Source organism: Hypanus sabinus, chromosome 4 (assembly GCF_030144855.1).
Source record: "Hypanus sabinus isolate sHypSab1 chromosome 4, sHypSab1.hap1, whole genome shotgun sequence".
Lineage (NCBI taxonomy): Eukaryota > Metazoa > Chordata > Chondrichthyes > Myliobatiformes > Dasyatidae > Hypanus > Hypanus sabinus.
The window spans coordinates 57288706-57300725 of record NC_082709.1 but is presented as its reverse complement, the minus strand read 5'-3'; the positions used below and the strand labels follow the sequence as shown (position 1 = coordinate 57300725).

The window sequence follows — 12020 nt, the reverse complement described above, 5'->3', positions numbered from 1 at the left end:
TGAAGGGCCTGATAACCTGCTCTTGCTCTTATCTTCCTGTGACTCTCAATTGAGAGAGCAGTGATTGTGAATGGGAAGATATGAATTTGATGCAGACTGGATGTGGAAAGGTTGAGTGGGGGCCAGGGGCGGAGGAGAGGGTGAGCAAGCACGGGCCAGGGGCAGAGGGGAGGGTGAGCGAGCACGGGTCAGGGACAGGGGGGAGGGTGGAGGATCGCGGGCCCAGAAGGGAAGGGAGGGTGGACGAGTGCGGACAAGAACGGAGGGGAGGGTGGGGGAGCACGGGTCTGGAGGGGAAGGGAGGGTGGGGGAGCACGGGTCCGGAGGGGAAGGGAGGGTGGGGGAGCACGGGTGCAGAGGGGAAGGGAGGGCGAGCACGGGTGAAGAGAGAAAGGGAAGGTGAGCATGGACCAATTGACAAAGCAGGAACATCGGAGAATGGACTGAAACATTTCTAGAAGAATAAACAAAAATGCAGATGCTTTCAGAACTTGGAACAAAGACCCACGTTCCAAGCATGACAACATAAAATTATTTTGTGAAGCTGCTTTTGAAACAGCACAATTACGCCTCCCTTTTAGCTAAACATCAAAGGGCTAAATTATAGCCACTCCACACTAAACAACTTTGAGGGCTAATTTACTTTTCAGTTTGGAGTGATCCAATAGTATGCTCGTGTTCACAGGTTGGAAAGCCACAAGCAGTGAACGGAAACATTCAGAAAGACCAGATTATTGGAATCAGTACATTGTGAATCATGATCTAATCGTCAAGACAAGGGTCTGAATGCGTAGCTTGTGCTTCTTACATTCATTAATGTTTTAGTGAATTTTAACATTTTTGTAATGGAAACCATCATTCCTTCCCAACCCAGATGTCCCAAATGAAAACTGATTTTGATTTTTCATAGCTATTCTCAGGACATACTTTTTAAATTTTTCTCCATCATGTTCCAGAGGAGCCTCTCTTCTGTATGAGATTTCTCAAAGTGTGTATTTCATTAAATCTTACTTCTTTTCCCTCTTACAACCTTCATTAATACCATATTGACAAAAACTGCACTTTTAACCAGCTGCTGTTAATCCTTAATCAGAAATTATGGGAAGGACATAACAAGTCAAGCAGAGAGAAACAGTTAATATTTCACGAGATTTTATTAATGCTGTTCCTTTAAGTCCTCACACTGATGAATCCGTTTTATTGGGATTTGATCGCTATAGCTTCTGTGCATTGGCAATTCAAGTGTTTGTCTAGACCATTAAATGTTGAGGATGTCTCTACCACCTTCTCAAGCTGAGTCCCAGATGGCAGCCACCCTCTTAGTAACTTTTATCTTTGACTCAGATCCCATCTAATTCTCTAACTCTACATTAAACTTATGATATCTGGTCTTAGAAGTTCCCATTATGGGAGAAAGCTTCTTACTCTCCACTTTGTCCATACTTCTCATGGTGCATTTACCTTATCAATGCCTTGCAAGCATTTTGGTTTTTTTAAATTTCAGAATTCCTGCAACAGCAGTTGTTTTTGTTTTTAATTACTATTTAACCCCATTTTTGGTTCAACAGTTTATAACTGCATCTTCTTTCTGAGCTCATGGCAAAGATTTGACTTTATTGTTAGAGACATGATTTTTACTAATCATCAGAATATATGTGGCATGATTAAGATTTTAAAGAGCTCTTTTCTTACTCTCTTTAATGGTTTCTGCAAACACTAACAGAATTCTCTGCTTTCACTGTTCATGTGATAAATAAGATAAATTGTCTTAAGGTCAGAAGGCAACTGATACAGGACCATAAAAAAAATAGGTTGTGCACGTGTAAATGATAAATGTACTTTTAACTGGAAAAATAGGCAATGAGGGACAGAAAAGATCAATGGATACAAGCACAAAAATGTGCTGATGCAACAAATCAGCATGATGTTAATTAGCAACAGCTGAGGCTCTAGAGTAGGAGTGGTGAACGTTTTTTTGAGAATGTGTGCCCAAATTGGCCTTGATCTACTAAAAAAAATTGTTCTGTGTGCCATGGCAATCCTGAGCAGAGATCATTCATTAATGAATTATTAACAATAATGGAGGTATAATTATGGAGGTATTAATTAAAAAGGATAAGTCCTGAATAAACACTTCTCAGGCTTCCATCATGATCATCCCTGAAGAAGATAGCAGAGTTTGTGATCAAAACATCGGTTTTAATCGATTATCTGTATCCAGCTGGAAGCCAGAGACGAACTTAATTATCAAATACATCAGAAAAGCACTAGATCCTTTTTCAGGATAGGTCATGTTGCTTATTGAAGCATATTCATTGTTTTACTATTAATAAAAGCATAACAGAGATGGACTGAAATAAATAAAGCATTTTAGAAAAACTTCAAAAATGATAAAAAAAATTAATCTTCTAAAAAAACATTTGAAAAAATAGCATTTCTAAATAGTACTATAACTGTTTACTACCCAATAACTATTGTGTACAGCAGGCGTGCAAGGATTTCAAAACGTATTATCCAATGTAACATGTTCTCACAACTGTCTAGCTGGCACCAAGCTGGCAAGAGATGTCTTGTGTGAAAACATCTTACTGCTCTTTGCTTGTAAAACTCGATTCGCTACTCATAAGGCAAAAAAGATAATCATTATGATATGGAGTACTGTGTGTGTTCTAGTGCAATTGGACAAAGCTTTAAGGTGGGAGAGCAATTTTTAAAGATTTCCAAGGAAGCTGTTTTTTTTAAAAAAAAGTGTTAGGTGCCTGGAATGTGTCAGGGGAGGTGTTGGAAGCAGATACAATAGCATTGTTTAGAAGGCATTCAGACTGGAACAGAAACAGGCAGGGAATCGAGGGATAAGGATGATGTGTAGGTAGATGGCATTAGTTTGGATTGGTGTCACAGTCGGAACAGCCACCATGGGCTGAGGGGCCTGGCCTGGTGCTATGTTCTATGCTTGAACATATTTTCTTACTTTCCCGATCCGAACAGAGGAGCTTCAACCCTAAACATCAACATTCCATAGACGTTGCCAGCCTTCTGTGTGCTTCCAGCATTTACTGATTGTATTTTCAACAAAGGTTTTTGATTTTCAAATAGCACTTGATTTCTTCAAAGGAAAAGTAAGATCAGATGAGAAAATTATTTCTAATTCTGTCATAAATGCAATGAAACTGAGTGTAAAAGAGATGCCACGGGGTAACACGGAACTTAACCAAGGTCGCAAGATTAACCAAATTTACTGAGAAACGAATTCCATTTATTTACAAGAAATCACAGCACATGGAGACAAAGGTCTGTTTTTCTCCCCATGTAGGCTCCTATTTATTTCAGACTTACTTTTAAGTGCATGTGTATTCTAGTATATGGGCACAGAGCCATTATTTTCCTCTTTCCAAGCTCTTTATAGAAGGCAATGTTGTGACAAACATTAACTTTGATTTGTCTAACTCAGAAAAGGCAATATTTATGGCACGGAAAGCTAGAGATGTTGCTGTCAAATTATAGAAATTAAATTTCAATGAGAAAGACATTGGAAGACATTCAAACCACACTGATGACAACTAGAAACACCAGGTTCCAAATTAATAAACGCAGATGTCTCTATTATTTCCAAAGAGCTTGTATTTCATTTTTTCAAGACAATTTCAAGAACAGATCAATGGTTAAAAGGTGGTGTTTAAGCTGAGAATTGAGTCCACAATCAAGATGACCTTTTGGTACAGTAACGAATGAGTCCAGCACTGTCACAAGTGGCATTTTCTGGGAATTGCTTTACCGAATCACATTAAGTATTGAAGATTCCATAGAATTGCAACAATAGAGTTGTAGCTGCCCTGCCCAATATTTATACTTCAATCAATACTGGTAAAAAAAATCAAATTAACTGTTCATTATCCCATTGATGTTAGTGAAATCTTGCTGCACACAAACAATTTGCATTTTTTTCCCCACATGCCTGCAGCAACTACATTGCAGAGATTTCTGCAAATGTCAGTTGGTTTTTGTAATGACAAACTTCACAGAGCACAAAGCAACAGTGAGGTTGCAGGTGGTAGATCTTTCTTGCTTTTGTTAAAAGCAAGGGCATACAACAGAGCAGGAAAAAGTGTTATGGAGCAGGATGTGAGAAAGAACTGGAGTAAGAGGTTTCTCAAAACTATAAACACACAAATAAAAAGAGAAAATATTGTTACTACTCAGCAGGTCAGGTTGCATCTGAAAGAAGAGATTTTGCTTCATCTGAGCATTTTCAACATTTTCTGTTTTTATTTTACATTTTCAGCATCTGCAGGTAATTAAAAAATGAACACAGGCAAAGATCATTTCTGCACTCGTAATTCAATGCAAAACATTATGCATGATACATGTAAAGTTGTACTAAATCAAGGAAATTTTCCCTCCCCAAGAGATGAAACTTGAAATATTAAAACATCTGAAATACACTCACTAAATCTGTCAAAAAAAGCAAATGCAAACTGTAGTGTCCCAAAGGTTGAATTAGTTTTGTTTGAAACCACCTGAGATATTTAGCTGACTTAAAAGATTTCTCACTGTAAGCTTTTTCTTTGAGTAATTAAAAAAAATCTATAATTGAGAAGGTCCCAAGTGATTTAAATGTGACAAAAAGACTTGTGAAAATGTTTTTATGGTAACCTAAAGTATGCTTGATAAAGTAACAGGTTTTTGAAGTGCAGAAGTTTCAAAACATTAGAGGAATTTTGGACGTAGAATTCCAGAAGATGGAAATGAGATGAGTTAAACTTTGGCACTCATTAAGAAAAACGCAAAAGAAGGCATAATCTGTTCAGAAAAAAATAGTAAGCAGACATTTAAGAATTATGCATGCCATTAAAGCATACCAATTTCAAACAATTCACATATGCTTCTAGTCAGAGTACATCATTATACAAAACTGGTGACAAACCATATGCTGAGAGGGGTACTATTTCCTTAAAAAAAGATTACTTATGTGAACTCTGCCTGATTAAAAACTTACAGATATCTAGAATATTAATTAAACAGTGATAGTTCTTAACCATCAGATGACCTATCAATAGAACATCTCAGTCAAATAATTCTAGGGAAGAAAATCTTGCACAGCTTCATATGGACTCTCCAAGTCAATGCCACAGTGAGATCTACTGATGGATATTTTGATGAACAAAGATGTGGTGTGTGCTGAGAAACACTGAGTGGACTCACTTTGATCTGGAAATATGAACTGAAAATTGATTCATAAATATTTCTGGGATCTCACCAAAAATGGTTTCACTTAAGTTGAAATAACAAGTGCAAACCATGGGCTGTCACTGTCAGATTCTCGGACTGGGCACATTCAGCAGGGATTAATGAGGAATAACTTGGAGCGATAACTGCCAGTTCCTTCTCTAACCCAGGTGGCTACTGAGCTCCACTATTTGTAAAATGTTTGCTCACTACATCTGAAAAGGAATTCCAATGAAGCATCACTAAAAGCACAGACATTAACTTTTCTATTGATCACTCAATGAGTTTAAAGCCATCACCATTGACTAAATCGGTTTGCATAAATATCAAATCCAGCATTTTGATACACTGGAACCAAACGAGATGTACCCCAGGCTACTGTGGGAGGCAAGGGAGGAGAGTGCTGAGCCTCTGGCAATTATCTTTGCATCATCAATGGGGTTGGGAGAGGTTCCGGAGGATTGGAGGGTTGCGGATGTTGTTCCCATCAAAGAGAGGGAGGAGAGATAGCTCAGGAAATTACTGACCAGTGAGTCTTACTTCAGTGGTTGGTAAGTTGATGGAAAGGATCCTGAGAGGCAGGATTGATGAACATTTAGAGAGGCATAATATGATTACCCACCTAAAATTTTTTTTGAGGATGTGACTTAACATATTGATGAAGGTAGAACAGTAGATGTAGTGTATATGGATTTCAGCAAGGCATTTGATAAGGTACCCCATGCAAGGCTTATTGAGAAAATAAGGATGCATGGGATCCAAGGGGACATTGCTTTGTGGATTCAGAACTGGCTTGCCCACAGAGGGCAAAGAGTAGTTGTAGACAGGTCATATTCTGCATGGAGATCGGTCACCAGTGGTGTGCCCCAGGGGTCTGTTCTGGGACCCCTTCTCTTTATGATTTTTATAAATTACCTGGATAAGGAAGTGGAAGGACAGGTTAGTAAATTTGCTGATGACACAAAGGTTGGGGGTGTTGTGGATAGTCTGGAGGTTACAGTGGGACATGGATAGGATGCAAAACTGGGCTGAGAAGTGGCAGATGGAGTTCAACCCAGATAAGTGTCAGGTAGATCATTTTGGTAGGTTTTTTAAAATTTATTTTTATTTATCTATCTAGCTATCTATTTATTACATTTTTAAGAGAATTACACAGAATGAATGGAATATTAGAATAGTAAAAAAAATTAATATTGACCCTCCCCCCCTTAACCCCCATCTTAAAAAAGGGGAAAAAAGATAAAGGAAAGAAAGAAAGAAAGATTGCCTGAATATCTGAGGATCCCCACATGCTCCATGGAGTTCAAAGTAATTTTAGTTTTTATTTTCCCCATTACTTTGTAATTTTATCTTCAAAGGACCTGTATATTTAATCCTATCTTTTGTAGATATGGGTGCCAAATTTTCAAAAATATATCATGTTAATTTCTTAGATTATAAGTAATTTTTTCAAGTGGAGTGCAGCTATATATTTCATTATTCCAATGATCCATAGTTAAATATAAGTCTGATTTCCAAGTAACTGCAATAACTTTTTTGGCTACTGCCAATGCAATTTTTATAAATTTTTTTTGATACTTACTCAATTTAAGTTTCTGTATTGTCCCTTCAATGTCACCTAGTAAAAATAATATTGGGCTATGTGGGAGTTATACTCCAGTAATTTGTTCCAATAGAAGTCTTAAATTTATCCAAAATGGTTGAATTTTAAAACAAGACCAAGCAGAAAGTAAAAAAGTACCCATTTCTTGATTACATCGAAAACATTGGTCAGATAGATTTGAATTTAATCTATTTTCTGTGGTGTTATATATAATTGATGTAAAAAATTATACTGTACTAATCTAAGTCGGACATTTATTGTATTTATCATACTATCAAAACATAATCTTGACCAATTTTTTCCATCAATTTTAATATTCAAATCAGATTCCCATTTTTGTCTTGATTTATGAATTCCTGGTTTAATTGCCTATTTTTGAATCAAATTATACATACAAGATGTAAATTTTTTAATTTTTCCTTTTTGAATTAATATTTCTATTTCATTAGGTTTTGGCATTAACATTGTTTGACCCAGTTTATCTCATAAATAGGCCTTTAATTGAAAATAACAGAAAAGGGTGTTATTTGATATTTTATATTTATTTTTTAATTGATCAAACAACATCAATACACCTCCTTCAAAACAGTCACCTATATATTTAATCCCCTTTTGAAACCAGTTATGTAAAAGTTTATTATCCATTGTAAAAGGAATAAGCCTATCTCGAATTAAGGTTCTTCTTGCTAATAAAGATTTCTTTAACTCATCGTCCATATTTACCGTATTCCATAAATCAATCAAATGTCTTAATATAAGAGATTCTTTCTTTTCCCGTATCCATTTGGATTCCCATTTATATATAAAATCTTCTGGTATATTTTCTCCTATCTTATCTAGTTCTATTCTAATCCACGCTGGTTTTTCTTAATCAAAAAAAGATGCAATAAATCTAAATTGATTTGCTTTATAATAATTCTTAAAATTTGGAAGTTGTAACCCATCTAATTCAAATTTACATGTCAATTTTTCCAGTGATATTCTTGACATCTTTCCTTTCCAAAGAAACTTCCTCACATATGTATTCAATTCTTGAAAAAACTTTTGAGGCAGTTGTATTGGTAAAGTTTGGAATAAATATTGCAATCTAGGAAATATATTAATTTTTACAGTATTAACTCTACCTATTAATGCTATTGGTAACATCATCCATTTATCAAGATCTCCTTTTATTTTTTTTTAATAATGGCAAATAGTTTTGTTTATATAAATTCTTTACATCATTATTGACTCTTATACCTGAATATTTTATCCCATTTATTGGCCATCGAAATTGAGTTACTAATCGACATTGACTATAATCTCCTTTGGTAAGGGGTAAAATTTCACTTTTATCCCAATTTACTTTCTACCCCGATATTTTCCCATATTCTTCCAATCTGAAAGATAGTTTTTGCAACAATTGCAATGGGTTTGTTAAATAAATCAGAACATCATCAGCAAATAAATTAATCTTATGTTCTTCCTGATTAACTCTAAAACCCATAATATCTGAATCTGTTCTAATTATTTCAACTAAAGGTTCTATCGCCAATACAAATAGGGCAGGTGATAATGGGCAACCTTGTCTAGTTGACCTTGTTAAGGGGAATGGTGTTGAAATCTGACCATTTGTAACTACTTTAGCTTGAGGATTAATATTTAAGGTTTTAATCCATTTTATAAAAGATTTTCCTAACTCATATTTTTCCAATACCTTAAATAAAAAATCCCATTCAAATCTATCAAATGCTTTTTCTGCATCCAAGGCAACTGTCACACTCATTTCCTTTCTTTTTTGTGCCAAATGAATTATGCTAAGTAACCGAGTTATATTGTCCATTGATTGTCTGTTTTTAATAAAACCTGTTTGATCCATATGTATTAATTTTGGTAGATATTTAGATATTCTATTAGATAAAATTTTTGCAGTTATTTTATAATCTGTATTCAACAAGGAGATAGGCCTATATGATGTTGGTTTTAAAGGATCTCTATCTCTTTTTTGGCAATACAGTTATGATTGCTGTCGAAAAAGATTGTGGGAGTTTATGCATTCTTTCCACTTGATATATTAATTCCATGAAAGGAGGGATTAATTAATCTTTAATTTTTTTTAATAAAATTCAGGCGGAAGACCGTCTTCTCCTGGGGATTTATTACTCTGAAGTGATCCTAAAGCTTCTTCAATCTCTTTTAATGTGAAGGGCATATCTAATCCTTTCTGTTCTTCCAAAATTAATTTTGGAAGAGATATTTGTGATAAAAATTTATCTATCTCAGCAATCTTATTTTGTGATTCTGATTGATATAATTCAGTATAAATTTTTTTTTAAAGTTTCATTAATTTCTAAAGGTTTATAAGTAATCTTATTTGCACTCGTTCTAATTGCATTTATTGTTTTAGAAGCCTGTTCTGTTTTCAACTGCCAAGTAAGCATTTTGTGTGATCTTTTACCTAATTCCTAATATCTCTGTTTAGTTCTCATAATTACCTTTTCTGTTCGATATGTCTGGAGTGTATTATATTGTAATTTTTTATTAACAAGTTGTCTTTGTTTTTCTTCTGTCATATATCTTTGGGATTCTTTTTCTAATTTTGTAATTTTTTTTCTAATTGGTCTATTTCTGCCGTATATTCCTTCTTAATTTTAGATGTATAACTTATTATCTGACCTCTCAAGTATGCTTTCATCGCTTCCCATAATACAAATTTATCCTCAACTGAATGTGAATTTGTATCCAAAAAAAACTGAATCTGTTTTTTCATAAAGTCACAAAAATCTTGATGTTTTATTAAAATTGATTTAAATCTCCATCTATAAATTGATTCCTCCTTGTCCATCATTATCATTGTCATTATGAAGGGGGAATGATCTGACAATATTCTTGCTTTAAATTCCACACTTTTCACTCTATCCTGAATATTTTTTGATAATAGGAAAAAATCAATCCTTGAATAAGTTTTATGTCTATTTGAATAAAATGAATAATCTCTTTCTCTTGGATTAATTTTTCTCCATATATCAATCAGATTTAAATCTTTCATTAATGATAAATCTAACTTTATTACTTTTGATTTTGTAACAACTTTAGTTGACGTATCTAAAACTGGGTCTAAACAAAAATTAAAATCTCCACCTATTAATATTTTATCATGTGCATCAGCCAAGTTCAAGAGAACTTCTTGTATGAATTTTGCATCATTTTCATTTGGCGCATAAATGTTCATAAGAGTCCATAATTCCGAAAAGATCTGGCAATGTATAATCACATATCTCCCCACAGAGTCAATTACTTCATTTTGTATTTTAATTGGTAAGGTTTTATTGATCAAAATTGCGACTCCCCTCGATTTTGAATTCAATGGGACTGCAATAACACTTCCAACCCAATCTCTCTTTAATTTCTTATGTTCTATCTCTGTTAAATGTGTTTCCTGCAGAAAAGCTTTATCTCCTTTCATTTTCTTAATATATGTTAAAACTTTTTTTTTCACAGGTCCATTAAGTCCATTGACATTAAAGCTTAAAAAATTAAGTAAATTAATCATTCATAATACCTTGGGGATTCTCTTTAAAATTCTCCATGTTGCTATGTGTCTCTCCCCAATCATCCAGACAAAAAAGAAGAAAAATAGGTAACTAATATATAGGAAAAAAAAACCAAAATACCCTCCCACTAATGTTGTGAATAAAAAGAAACAGAACATTACCCCTCCCCATTTTACGGGTCATGGCAATCGCCATGATTGTACACGTGGAACACACAGCCATCGAACACAGCTCCTCCAGCTCCCCCGCAGAGAAAAAAATAAAGAAAATATGTAAGTGAAGAGAAAAAAATGTTAATATCTCTACTCCCAGTTAATGCTCCTCAGTTATTTTCTTTTTTCTTATTCCCCTTCTATCATATACTTATTATATTTATGTTCTTCGACTTATAAATGTCCATCAAATCCAACCTTATCTCAATCTTCATCTTTAGTCCATTTCATTTCTATAATTCTTTACTACATCTTGCGAATATTAGGTTGCTCTTGTACAAATTTCTCCGCTTTCTGATGGTCAGTGAAAAATCTTCTTTCTTCGCTATCGAGGAAAATGATCAAGTTTGCTGGGTAGCTCAATAAAAATTTATAACCCTTTTCCCATAAGGATTTTTTCACTGGATTAAATTCCTTCCTCCTTTTCAAAAGATCCTAACTTATGTCCGGATAAAAAAAAATTCTTTTCTCTTCTATCATCAATGGCCCATTTCTCTTTCTGGCACCCTGAGCAGCTGCCTTCAAGATTTTTTCTTTATCTTGATATCTTAAGCATTTTATCAAAATTGATCTTGGACTTTGGTCTTGTTGAGGTTTTGATCTTAAAGCTCTGTGGGCCCTTTCAATTTCAATTACCTGACCTCCCTCTTACATTCCTAAAGTTTTCGGAATCCATTCTTGGAAGAATTTTATTGGATCTTCTCCCTCTATATCTTCTTTAAGACCAACAATTTTAATATTATTTCGTCTGCTAAAGTTTTCAAGCACATCTATTTTTTCCAACATCCGTTTTCTTTCTGTTGTCCAGATAAGATTATTATCTTCTATCTTATCTATTCTTTCAGTGTTTTCTTCCATTTTTTCTTCCATCTTTTTAACTTTCTTGTCCGTCTTCTTTTGTTTTTCCACTACTTTAGCAAGAGTAATCTGTATATTTCTAATATCTGTTTTTATAGCTTTTACTTCGCGCATTATATGTACAGGACTGCTCTTACGTTTCCTTTAATCTCCTCTTCTTCCTGTTCTTCTTCTTTTTCGTCTATTTCTTCATCTGTGTTTTCCCCAGATAATCTGATTCTACTTCTGGTTCACTCTCAATTTCACTTCCAGTTGTAGTTGGGACTTGTAGTTTTATTTGTACCTGTTTATGCATACTCTTTTCTTCACGCATGCACTGTTCTTGATGTTTCTTCTTAGAGACCGTTGATATTGCCGCGACTTCCTGTCCTGCACCATTGGAAGCAGCATGCACTTCACCGGAAGGAGATCTAACTTGAGCACGAGGCTTCACCGAGATGGCTGGGCCTTTTCCCTGGCCAACTTGCACGGTCTTCAAAGTAGTAGCTTTCTTCTGTTTCTGTTTAGGAGCCATATCCAAAAGTAATCCTGAGTTGCTTATGTTTCTAGAAGGTATTTATTAACTCTTCTTCACTTAAACTTAGTTTT

General features: G+C 34.6%; 1 protein-coding gene across 2 annotated transcripts in view; it reads right to left on the bottom strand.

The window, feature by feature from the left end:
• Positions 1–12020, bottom strand: part of LOC132392786 (abl interactor 2) — a 168020-nt gene that overhangs the window by 78067 nt on the left and 77933 nt on the right. The gene's annotated exons all lie outside the window — the stretch shown is intronic.